The sequence below is a fragment of the Epinephelus lanceolatus genome, chromosome 11 (assembly GCF_041903045.1).
Source record: "Epinephelus lanceolatus isolate andai-2023 chromosome 11, ASM4190304v1, whole genome shotgun sequence".
Classification (NCBI taxonomy): domain Eukaryota; kingdom Metazoa; phylum Chordata; class Actinopteri; order Perciformes; family Serranidae; genus Epinephelus; species Epinephelus lanceolatus.
In genome coordinates this window covers 3722006-3735182 of record NC_135744.1, presented here as the reverse complement: position 1 = coordinate 3735182, position 13177 = coordinate 3722006, and positions in this window count along the sequence as shown.

Genomic DNA, 13177 nt, shown 5'->3' with positions numbered 1-13177 from the left:
AGTTGCAGACAGAGACATACAGGGAGAACAAGTACATTCACAAGCACTAAAATTTGCATAAAGAAAAACTACCAATAAATCAAAACGAGTGTTTCTGGGAGTAATTTGTACAAACAATCAAGCTAAAAACATCGACATCCCATAGAAACTGCTTCCAAGTCCTTCAATTTAGATTTAAAAACATGTAACGACACGAGCTCCTTCAGTTTTAAATCATTCTGCAACAAATTCCAGGCTGAGGGTGCAGAATACCCAAAAGCCCTTTTCCCAATTTCAGTCCGAGCATTTGGGACAGAGAGCATAAAGAGGTCCTGAGAACGCAGTGAATACTGCCCGGTGTTTTTTTGCGTGATGAAAACACACAGGTAATATGGAAGCAGACCAAGAATTGCCTTATATATAAAGGTGTACCAATGTAGGAGCCTACGGGTCGCCAGGGGGGGCCATCCTACCCGAGAGTACAACTCACAGTGATGAGTCAGTGCTTTACAATTTGTAATGAACCTTAGGAACGCATGGTAGGCTGAGTCAACCATATGGAGACATTGAGCAGAGGCATGCATGTACAGGAGATCACCATAGTCTAATACAGGTAAAAAAGTTGCAGCAACTAGACGCTTTTTTACATTAAAAGAAAAACACAACTTATTCCGAAAATAAAAACCCAGTTTTAGCCTCAGTTTTTTCACCAGGTTCAGCACATGATGTTTAAAATTAAGGGAGTCATCGATCAAGATACCCAGATACTTGTACGAGTTAACAACTTCTATCTCCTTTCCACCAACAGTGACCACCACAGGTACATTTTGTAACCTAGCCTTTGAGGTGGTAAACAACATAAGCTTCATCTTATCTGCATTTAAAACGAGTTTCAGCTCATGCAGTTTATCCTGAACAACCACAAAAGCATTTTGCAAGTGCTCAACTGCCAGTGCAAGAGATGCTGCACAGCAGTATAAAACAGTGTCATCAGCATAAAAATGGAAAGTAGCATTTGACACATTTTGACCCAGATTATTCACATAAATAGTGAACAAAAGTGGACCTAATACAGAGCCTTGTGGCACACCTTTGTGGATCGACACAAAATCTGAGCATAGACCATCGTACCTAATGCACTGAGACCGATTACTAAGATAGTTTGAAAACCAAGAAACTGCTTCTTTTGAGAGACCTGAGTTCAGAAGTCTAAGTTTTAAAACATCGTGGTCGACTGTGTCGAAAGCTTTGGACAAATCAAGAAAAAGTGCTGCACAATGTTGCTTCTTATCAAGACCTACAGAAGTGTCATTTACCGCCTTCAGTGCAGCCGTGATAGTACTATGCTTTTTTCTAAAACCTGATTGATATGTTGATAAAATATCATTGGTGTATAAAAACTCCTTTAGCTGAGCACTCACAAGAGATTCAAGAATTTTAACCAGTACTGACAAATTAGATATTGGCCTATAGTTATTTAAAATACTTGGGTCTCCCCCTTTCAATAAGGGGAGGACAAAGGCAGATTTCCATATTCTTGGAATTTCCTTAGTCAGCAAAGTTAGGTTAAAAAGATATGTAAGAGGCTCGGCCACAAAATCGGCTGCCAATTTCAAGAAATAAGGATCAATCAAATCAGGTCCTGAAGGTTTTCTCGGGTCTAGTTCTTTTAGAGCCCTACAAACTTCCTGTGCAGAGAAAGGCACAAAGTTAAAAGACTGACCAACACAGACAGACACATCAGTACTGGGTTTCACAGACGCACTGCAAGCAGAGTCAAACAGGGAGCCAGTAGCCACAAAATGCTCATTAAAACAGTTCAAAATTTCCATTTTGTCATGAATAGCAACAAAATCCTTCATAACAAGGTTGGGCACTGTTAGGGAATGATTGCTGACAGAAAAGGACTTTATCGCTTTCCAAAATTTCCTTGGATCATTTAAATTTTTTGTGGTGACAGACAAATAATATTCTGATTTTGCTTTCTTAATAAGAGAGGAACATTTGTTTCTCAGTTGTCTGAAAATAGTCCATTCAGTAGCAGAACCTGTTGCCCTTGCCTTTGCCCAAGCCACATTACGTGCATGAATAAATTCAGTTAGTTCAGGGGGAAACCAGGGGTTATCATGCCCCTTAACTCTGTATCTTTTAAAAGGTGCATGTCTATTTAAAATTTGTGTAAAACCATCATAAAAAAATGTCCATGCTGCTTCAACATCAGGGATCTGCTCTATTCTACTCCAATTAAAATTGAACAAATCATGAAAAAACCCCTGTTCATTTAAGTGTTTAAGATCCCTCTTCAAAATAACACGTGGCTTGGATTTAGGGATTTTAGTGTTTCTAGTAGCAGCAACAACACAATGGTCACTTAAATCATTGCAAAAAACACCAACAGCTGAAAATTTATGAGGAACATTAGTCAGGATCAAATCAATTAGAGTGGATCTCTCGGGCTGTTTAGGATTTGGCCGAGTTGGTGAATTAATCAACTGGGTAAGATTGACAGAGTCACAAAATGATTTAAATTCATCTGATACTGGCTTAAGCCAATCCCAGTTAAGATCACCAGCTAACACAATTTCATTATAATTTAGTTTGGATAAAAGGTGCATCAAAGACTGCAACGCATCACTCAGTGCAGATGGGGGTCTATAACACCCAACAACAGTTAAACAGAGACCCTTAGACAATTCTAAACTTACTGCCAGAAATTCCAGCTGTTTGCTGAGTGATTCAGTCAGAATTACCCTAACACAAAATTTTGATTTTACAAAAATGGCCACACCGCCACCTTTCTTTGGTCTGTCAGCACGATAAACATTATATCCATCTATGTTAATGTCTCTGTCAGTGACTGATTTTGTCAGCCATGTTTCTGATATTACAACAATGTCCGCATCTGTTGATTTAACCCATATTCTGACCATATCCACTTTAGACAACCAGCTGCGCACATTGAGATGAATGATTTTTTTTTTTGGTTTTGGATTTGGTTTTGGTATCATGACAATAAAACATTTAAGAACACTTACAATAGTCTCCCCACCAGACAATCAGAGATCTCCGCCTTCTGATAGTCTGGGGACACTCCTTTCTAAAGTGTGTTTAACACACCAGAGAAAACGGCAGGTGTTCTGTCGATTTCCCCTACCTGTGGAGAAGTGCTGCTTTGTGGTTCTGCGCATGCGCAGAGCCGATTTTCCAAGTTTCATTTCCACGCCCATAAATTTTTGCTACTCGTCAGTCCACACTGTTGTTAATGGTGAGTAACATCCTCAAAATCCATTTTCTTTGTGCTTTTGGCCTATTTAAGAAGTTAAGTTAGCATGTAATATGCTGCCATTAATCCTACAGTGGCAGTGAGGTGATTCGTAGTCTTACATGAATGCATTGAGTAGTGGGAGCATTATTTGATAGGGTGGTATTGGACTATCAAAATATGCTACCCCTGAAATATTGATTAAAAATGTTAAAATGGTATGTCTAAATATACTGCCATTAATCCTACAATGGCAGTGAGGTAATTAGTAGTCTTACATGAATGCATTGATTAGTGGGAGCATTATTTGATGCCAAGTATTTCATCCATCAAAATACACTACCCATGCAATATTAATTTCATTACACTTTTTGTACATTAGACAAATGAGAAAAGAAAACACTTATTTTATGCCTTTATTGTATATACAGATAGAAAACCATAAAGTAGCATTTTTTGATAGAGTAGCGTGAATCGATAAACAGACCTATCGGTTTATGCAGCGGTAGCAATTTTCGACAAAGGAGCAGAAATCGTCAGAACACCGGCAACAAAGCAACGCCTCTTGCATTTTTGAAAAGGACACGCCCTCACAGAAATGTGCGCTCCCCCTTTTCTCGTCCGCAAGGAAACAAACACACAGAGAGCTTGAAAATGGATGCCAAGAGATTTAACTCTGTTTTATCAAACGTGTGCTCAGTCCACAAGATTGTGGAAATGAAGGACTTACAGCGACTTTATTTAAAACTTTTAACGCAGTCGGACTATGTGTACCAGCACAAGAGTTCAGCGAGCCACTGAAGGACCGCCCTGCTGATTTACTATTGGTTCTGCAATGTAAGGAGTTTTTTTAAACTCTGAAATTGTATCTGCCCATCTAAACACAAAATCAGGGAGAAAAACGTCAGTCTTTAGCTAAGCAAAGCGTCTAAAGACTGTGTTACAGCCATTTATCTATGTGTGTTTATTTTTGTTGTAAAACATTTTGTACTGTGGGGCACTGTGGCAACTTCTAGTGGAAGTTCATTTATTCAGCCAGGTTAATGAGGCCAGGTGTGTGTGTAGAGGCAAACAGTTTTTTTGATGGTGGCTGAGGCACGGCTGAGGTGTCTGCAGACAGGAGCAGTATTATATAATAGGCTACCAAATTGCTACAAAGCAAGGTGCTGTACCTTCTTGCACTTAAATGTAGAATGGAGTATGTAATATGTAAGAAATAAATGGAGCAAAGCAACGGGAACATGTGGACATTGTTTGTGAGAGCCAAGCCTGGCGCGCGTCAATTCATTGCACCGACACGCACCTGCAGTAAGTGACAGTGGAAAGACACTTAGAGACTGACTTGTGAGTCTATCCTTACAAGGATCACTTTCCTCAAGGCAGCTATTACCCTCCCCTTAAAGAGGTTGATAACAATATTTGTATAATTCATATTGAATAATAAGAAGGGTAAGCCATAAGAACTTGTATGTAGACAGGGAAAAAGGGGGCCGAGGCCTTCCTTTCAGATTTTGTATGAAGTGGGGTTGTATGGAGTACTTATTCATGGACAGTGTACTAGATGTCATTTAGAAAGCTCCCAGTTTGGAGAAGCAGGCTGGAGTCTGAAATGGAAGCTAAGAGATGTACTGCTGTGGAGGGTTCAGCAACAAAACAGATTTCAGTCACCTAAAAAATGTCCCAACTAAAAATCAACATCATTTAAAGTGTAGCCTATATTTAGAGTATTGTCATTGCCTCACCTTAATGTCAGACAGTAATTTTCAACAGAGAAGTGAAGCCGTTATAGCACTCTCTTCAAAGCCAGACTCCATTGGGAAAAACACTGATTTAACATTGCTGAACACAGTAGTTCCTGTGTGTTTGGATCACAACATTGTGCAGTAACAGTTATAAACTGTGAGTACCAGGAGAGTGGGATGATATATGTGTCTGAAGGATTTTAAGTAGGGAAGGAACAGTTAAGTGTAAAAAGGGAAAGTGTAGGCTGATGTAGTATGAAGCCTTCCTTTTTCCTGGCAGTATGAATGTCTGACAGTGAACTACAAATGAATTAAAGGTTAGGGCTCAAAAATAGTGGCCCTTACTGGCTGGATATTTAAAGTTGGACAGAAACAAGGCATGTGGGAACATCTAAACGCATGTGTGTGAGGAGTGAAAACTGACTGAAAAGTTTCAATAGTTTTCCTTGTCATTTTAGACTTCCTGGTTTCCAAGGAATTAAAGGCACCGACCATAATCCACAACCTCCCAGTTCATGTCTGACAGCAGATCTTTGTTGGATGCCATTCACCATCTCTCTCCCTCATAATTCCTAAAGAAATATATGTGAACATTCATAAGTCAGAGTAAAGACAGGTTTTCCTGTTCTTCCAATTCTGACAACATTGCATTAACGCAGCAACTGCCTGTGTTTTTCACAGGTTTCAACATCAACATCTCTCAAATTTTGGTTGTAAATTTGGTAAAATATGTGTCATTTCTGCTATTCCAGTATAATTCATCTACCTGACAAGTGTGGCATATTGAGATGCTGATTAAACAGCATCATTAATGCACAGGTGTGCCTTGGGATTGTCACAGTAAAAGGCCACTCTAAAATGCGCAGTTTGATCACACAACAAAGTGACACAGATGGAGTGTGCCATTGGCATGCTGACTGCAGTGATGTCCACCAGAGCTGCTGCCTGTGGACTGAATGTTCTTTTCACTACCATAAGATGTCTCAAATGTTGTTTCAAAGAATTTGGCAGTACATCCATCCAGCTTCATTGTGAACATCCCAAGGCACACGTGTGTAGTAATGATGCTGTTTCATCAGCATTTTGACATGTCACACATGTCAGGTGGATGAATTATTATGTTGAAAAAGGAGAAGTGCTCACTGTCAGTCCATCCATCCATCCATCCATCTTCATCTGCTTATCTGGGGCTAGTTCACTGAGGCAGCAGGCTGAGAAAAGTACTCCCCTCTCCCCAGCACCACTTTTCAGCTCCTCCTGGGGGATCCTGAGGTGTTCCCAGGCCAGACGAGACATATGATCCTTCCAGCATGGTCTGGGTCAGCCCCGGGGCCTCCCACCAGTTGGACGAGCCTGAACCACCTCACCTGGCCCCTTTTGATGCAATGGAGCAGCGGCTCTACTCCTAGCTCCCTTTGGATGTCCGAGCTCCTCGCCCCATCTGTGAGGCTACTTTTATCTGCTATCTCAGTCTTTCAGTCACTACCCAAATCTTATGACCATAGGTGAGGGTTGGGATGTAAATGGACCAGTAATTTAAAAGCTTTGCCTTCTGGCCCAGTTCCCTCTTCACTTTGACAGTCCAGCATAGCACCCACATCACTGCAGATGCCGCACCAAACCACAGATCCATCCCACACTCCAATCTACCCCACTTGAGAGCAAGATCCCAAGATACTTGAACTTCTTCACTTGGGGCAGTAACTCATTCCCAACCTGGTGGAGACAAGTGCTCACTAGATTTTTAACAATTTTGTGACCAAAATTTGAGAGAATTCAAGTTAGGGATTATTTTAATAGTAACATTAGAGACTGTCTGGACACCAAAACAAATCTGATTAATATATTTATAGATGCATACAAATCCAATCTCCATAGAAAACTGGTTGCTAAAATTTATTCATGCTTACAACTTGCTAAAAATCATTCTACTATGTACATCAAATCTAAATGGGAGAAAGAAGCCAATACAACTCTGACAGACGAGGATTGGCTAAATATATGCAAAACACAAACAACTACATCTAGTTCAGGTCAATGGAAAGAATTTATTTGGAAAAACATTAGATTTTTTATTACCCCTAAGATAAAACAGTTACAAAGTGATAAACCTGAAGGTGGATATTGTTGGAGGCAATGTATGAGTCACTCAGCTGATCATTTTCACATTTTTTGGGACTGTGCTGTAATCCAATCTTACTGGCTGGGAGTAGTGACAGAGATTAACAGTGATTTTAACACTATATATTTAGGTAATATTCCAATCAAACTCAAACCTTCTGATAAATACCTTCTTCAATACTACTCCCAGCCAGTAAAAAAAGCCATAACCAGGAAATGGATGATGAAAGAACCTCAAACAATAATGGAGTGGAAGGGGACTGTAAGGGATATTTATAGTATGGAAAGGTTGACCTTCTCCATGAATTTAGCTAAGGATAAATTTGTTAGTTACTGGATAAAATGGTCAACATATCAGAATATGGATTAGAAATCTCTCTTTTCTAAAGGAGTGGAGCCAAATGGGCATAATCACTATAAAAGACCTCTACATAGACAAGCTCTTCCCATCTTTTGAACAACTACGATCAAAATTTTCACTACCCAGAACTCATTTTTACAGATATTTACAATTAAGAGATTATGTGAAACAAAATATCCCATCATTTTAAACATTACCGAAAGATAATCCACTGCTTAAATCCTTGTTGAGCTCTCCGAAGTCAAAACACTTGGTTTCAGATTTTGTAGGCATTTTCTCTGGAGAAGTGGACACAAATACTGATAATATAAAACGGTCCTGGGAAGAGGAACTAAATATTCAAATTGATGATGACACCTGGAGTAAAGCCTTGGACGGTATAAGGTCTTGTTCAGTCAACCCCAGGATTCAATTGATCCAATACAAGGTAGTCCACAGATTACACTACTCCAAGGTCAAACTTCATAAAATATTTTCTGACTCATCACCCCTATGTAGCAGATGTAAAAGGTGCTCATGGTACACTAACACATCTCTTTTGGTCATGTCCGAACCTCCATAACTTCTGGTCTACTATACAGTACAGGCCAAAAGTTTGGACGCACCTTCTCATTCAATGCGTTTTCTTTATTTTCATGACTATTTACATTGTAGATTCTCACTGAAGGCATCAAAACTATGAATGAACACATGTGGAGTTATGTACTTAACAAAAAAAGGTGAAATAACTGAAAACATGTTTTATATTCTAGTTTCTTCAAAATAGCCACCCTGTGCTCTGATTACTGCTTTGCACACTCTTGGCATTCTCTCCATGAGCTTCAAGAGGTAGTCACCTGAAATGGTTTTCCAACAGTCTTGAAGGAGTTCCCAGAGGTGTTTAGCACTTGTTGGCCCCTTTGCCTTCACTCTGCGGTCCAGCTCACCCCAAACCATCTCGATTGGGTTCAGGTCCGGTGACTGTGGAGGCCAGGTCATCTGCTGCAGCACTCCATCACTCTCCTTCTTGGTCAAATAGCCCTTACACAGCCTGGAGGTGTGTTTGGGGTCATTGTCCTGTTGAAAAATAAATGATCGTCCAACTAAACGCAAACCGGATGGGATGGCATGTCGCTGCAGGATGCTGTGGTAGCCATGCTGGTTCAGTGTGCCTTCAATTTTGAATAAATCCCCAACAGTGTCACCAGCAAAACACCCCCACACCATCACACCTCCTCCTCCATGCTTCACAGTGGGAACCAGGCATGTGGAATCCATCCGTTCACCTTTTCTGCGTCTCACAAAGACACGGCGGTTGGAACCAAAGATCTCAAATTTGGACTCATCAGACCAAAGCACAGATTTCCACTGGTCTAATGTCCATTCCTTGTGTTTCTTGGCCCAAACAAATCTCTTCTGCTTGTTGCCTCTCCTTAGCAATGGTTTCCTAGCAGCTATTTGACCATGAAGGCCTGATTCGCGCAGTCTCCTCTTAACAGTTGTTCTAGAGATGGGTCTGCTGCTAGAACTCTGTGTGGCATTCATCTGGTCTCTGATCTGAGCTGCTGTTAACTTGCCATTTCTGAGGCTGGTGACTCGGATGAACTTATCCTCAGAAGCAGAGGTGACTCTTGGTCTTCCTTTCCTGGGTCGGTCCTCATGTGTGCCAGTTTCGTTGTAGCGCTTGATGGTTTTTGCGACTCCACTTGGGGACACATTTAAAGTTTTTGCAATTTTCCGGACTGACTGACCTTCATTTCTTAAAGTAATGATGGCCACTCGTTTTTCTTTAGTTAGCTGATTGGTTCTTGCCATAATATGAATTTTAACAGTTGTCCAATAGGGCTGTCGGCTGTGTATTAACCTGACTTCTGCACAACACAACTGATGGTCCCAACCCCATTGATAAAGCAAGAAATTCCACTAATTAACCCTGATAAGGCACACCTGTGAAGTGGAAACCATTTCAGGTGACTACCTCTTGAAGCTCATGGAGAGAATGCCAAGAGTGTGCAAAGCAGTAATCAGAGCACAGGGTGGCTATTTTGAAGAAACTAGAATATAAAACATGTTTTCAGTTATTTCACCTTTTTTTGTTAAGTACATAACTCCACATGTGTTCATTCATAGTTTTGATGCCTTCAGTGAGAATCTACAATGTAAATAGTCATGAAAATAAAGAAAACGCATTGAATGAGAAGGTGTGTCCAAACTTTTGGCCTGTACTGTATTTCAATGGTACTCAGCTGTCTTTAATGTGAACTTATCTCCGGACCCAGAGACTACCTTGTTCGGCTATTCCAACGCATTGGAATGTCTGGGCACTGATGCACGTACTGCTCTAGTGAATGGTATGATGATCGCTAAAAGGTATATTCTGAAGTCATGGAAATCTGACTTTGTTCCTCGGTTTAAAATTTGGCTTGGTGAACTAACAGGTATGTTACATGTGGAAAAGTTGAGATATGATTTGTCTGGGAACCCTCAAAAGTTCCTCAAGATATGGAGCCCAGTGCTGTTACGCCTTAAGCTGGGTTCACACCAAACGCGAATTCGCAAATTCGCGCGTCAAGATTACATACAAAGTCAATGCAAAGACGCGATTAGACGCGTCGGCGCGATGGACACGTCTAGCGCAACGCGATGGACGCAATAGAGGCATCCAGTGCGGCGCGATAGACGCGAAATTCGCGTCCAACGCCTCATCGCTCGAGTTGAAAATATTGAACTTTTGAGGCGAATTCGCGTGACGCTGTGTCGCGAAAGCCAATCAGCGTTGAGATTCTCCCAACGTCACTGGCGTGTGTCAACAACGTCCAGTTGTTGACACAGCAATAAACTGCTACTCACCGGAGACAGATGGACAGACGCTCCGCAGCTGAAATGGAGCGCCTGTAGTTGGTGTCCTGCCGGGAGATCCTGGCGCCAACCCTCGCCAACAGGTCCTCAAACTGGGCCCCAGTCAGCCTGAAGTACCGCTGAAAGCGGCTATCATCCAGACGGAGTTCCTGGAAGAGGTGATGAAACTCACTGAGCTGGATGCGCTTCTGCAGGATAGGGTGAACCCAAAAACGATGGCGTTTGGCCCTCCGATGCATTTGGGACTTCCAAAAATGGTCAGGCGTCCAAACTCGGGTGTTATGGGCGGCGCGTTACGAGCGATTAAATTGCGTTCATCGCGTTTGGTGGGAACACAGCATTACCGTGCGTTCACACCAAACGCGATGGACGCGATGTCATCACCAGTAACACGAGTATCGCGTCGCTTGATCACAAATGTCACCTTTTTGATCATCGCTTCAATCGCGATGATGCAACCCTCCTCCCGCAATTCTCTTCACCTCCCGCTATTTCTGTTGTGGACATCTGATTTGGATCGGAGACCCAAACGCCGCCGTGTCTGGGTTCACAATATCCTCCAGAAAAGCACACAGCTGGGTGAATATCATCACCTCCTGCAAGAGCTGTGTCTGGATGACGGTCGTTTCCAGCGAGGAGCGCCTGTCCATCTGTCTCCGGTTAGTTGCTTATAATTTCTTTATGAAAATGAACGCTGATTGGATGTCGCGGCACAGCGTCACGCGATGTCGCTTGTAAAGTTCAAATTTTTCAACTTCAAGCGACATGCGATGAGGCGATGGACGCGTCATCGCTTCATCGCGTCGCTCTTATTGCCTGAAACGCGTCACCCGAAGCGACATCGCGTGTCATCGCGTCATTTACACTGGTTTTGAATGGAAACTTGTGGCGTTCATCGCGTCCATCGCGTTTGGTGTGAACGCACAGTTAGAATGTGATGGACATTTACTGCTCACAGATACACCCCTTTGTCTTCGCAAAGGTATAGTTAGAACTATTGTAAAGAAGTGGAATCTTAACATCTAAGCAAACCATTTGTTGCCTTCCCCTTGTCTTATTTTTTGTCTTTGTTTTGTTTTTGTATTATTATTTCTTTTATTTTATTATTTTTCTGTCTTGTGTGAACACCTTGTGGTGCTGTTGTCTCTTGGGTGGGTGGAGGGAAGAGGGAGGGTGGGTGGTATTGGTGGGACTTGTAAATTGCCCTGTCTTTTCGATTCTGTACTTGTAAGTTATTTACTGTATCTGTATGTATAAAAAAGTGCTATAAATAAAATATTAAAAAAAAAGAAATCTCTCTTTTCTTCTCATATGGAATATAATAGTTAAGTTTTATATTTACTTACTTATTTATTTAATTATCAATCCAATTATTTACTTATGTATGTATTTCCCCTCTGATGAGTGACACTACTCACGAACGTACTGACCCAGAACTGGAACAACAGTAACAACAGGTCGTTTGTAAAGCTGCATTAACACTGAGTTTAGAATGTGATCTACAATGCTTGGGGGAGAGTTGGGTAATGTTTTTGTTGTCGTTATTACAATATGGAGATATGTTGGCTGTTTTTGTATGACATTGATGATGAGCTGAAGTAATGGATCAACTGAGCAATCCATAATATGATAGGATTCAATTACTGTAAATGTGACTTTGAATTTAGCCCTTATACCTACTTGATCTCTGTTTTTTGTTTTGTTTGTCTGTGCCTGTTTGACTAAAACTAAATAAAGATAAAGTTCAAAATTTGAGAGAAATATTATCTATTAAGAGCATAATTTTGTTTTGTTTTATGTTTTGGAGTTCCACAGGGTTTTGTGCTCAGACCAATTCTGTTCACTTTATATATGCTTCCCTTAGGTAACATCATTAGAAATCACTGTAAATTTCCATTGCTATGCGGATGATACACAGTTGTATTTATCAATAAAGCCAGAAAAAATGGATCAATTAACTAAACTTCAAAAATGCCTTAAAGCCATAAAAACCTGGATGAGCTCCAATTTCCTGAAGTTAAATTGAGACAAAACTGAAGTTATTGTTCTTGGCCCCAAACACCTCAGAAACTCTTTATCTGATGATATAGTTTCTCTGGATGGCATTACTCTGGCCTCTAGCACTACAGTAAGAAACCTCAGAAGCCCTTTTTAGATAGGAATTGTGCAAATTTGCAGGAAAGTCCAATCAGTCTTTTTTCAGCATTGGCAGTATAAAAACAAAATGCCGCCTGCCTACTTTTGTTTATACAGAATGCGCCTTTTTCGGGGCAATGGGGGGCGTGAGCAAGTAACAAAACGTGTGGCTCAGCGTGTGACGTAAACAGTGACGTGGGAGGGAACCCACGGCTGGTCAGGTGGCGATAGTCAGGTGGCGATAGTCAGGCGGCGATTCGCCTGAAATTGGCCCAATCTTCACCGTCCCCATCATCTGACGGTTAATGGCCTCTTTGTTTGCGAGAGCAAGGAGGGCACGCAATGCCTTGTCTCCCCAGTTGCTCATCTTTACTGTGTCTGTCAGGTTTGCGTTTCCCTCTTGCTACTAGCTGCTCGCTAATTCCTGCTATTAGCTGTTTCCTGTTTATCCACTGCCAGTGGCTTGCACGAGCGGCATCATCAACAGCTCCTCCCACAAGTCTTCAATTGCCCCTCTCGTTGCGGAAGGCCGCCTTGGTCTTTTTAAACTAAAAGGATTCCACCAATATGACTACCCTACGAGGCGGAAAATTGGGCTCCTCGGATCAACTCGCCATTCCGCCTCTGTGTGTATAAACACTCACAGCTGGCCAGCAAAACGGCCCAACATTCACGGAAAATCTGGCAGTGTAAAAGGGGCTAGAGTAATATTTGACCAAGGTTTGTCTTTTAACTCCC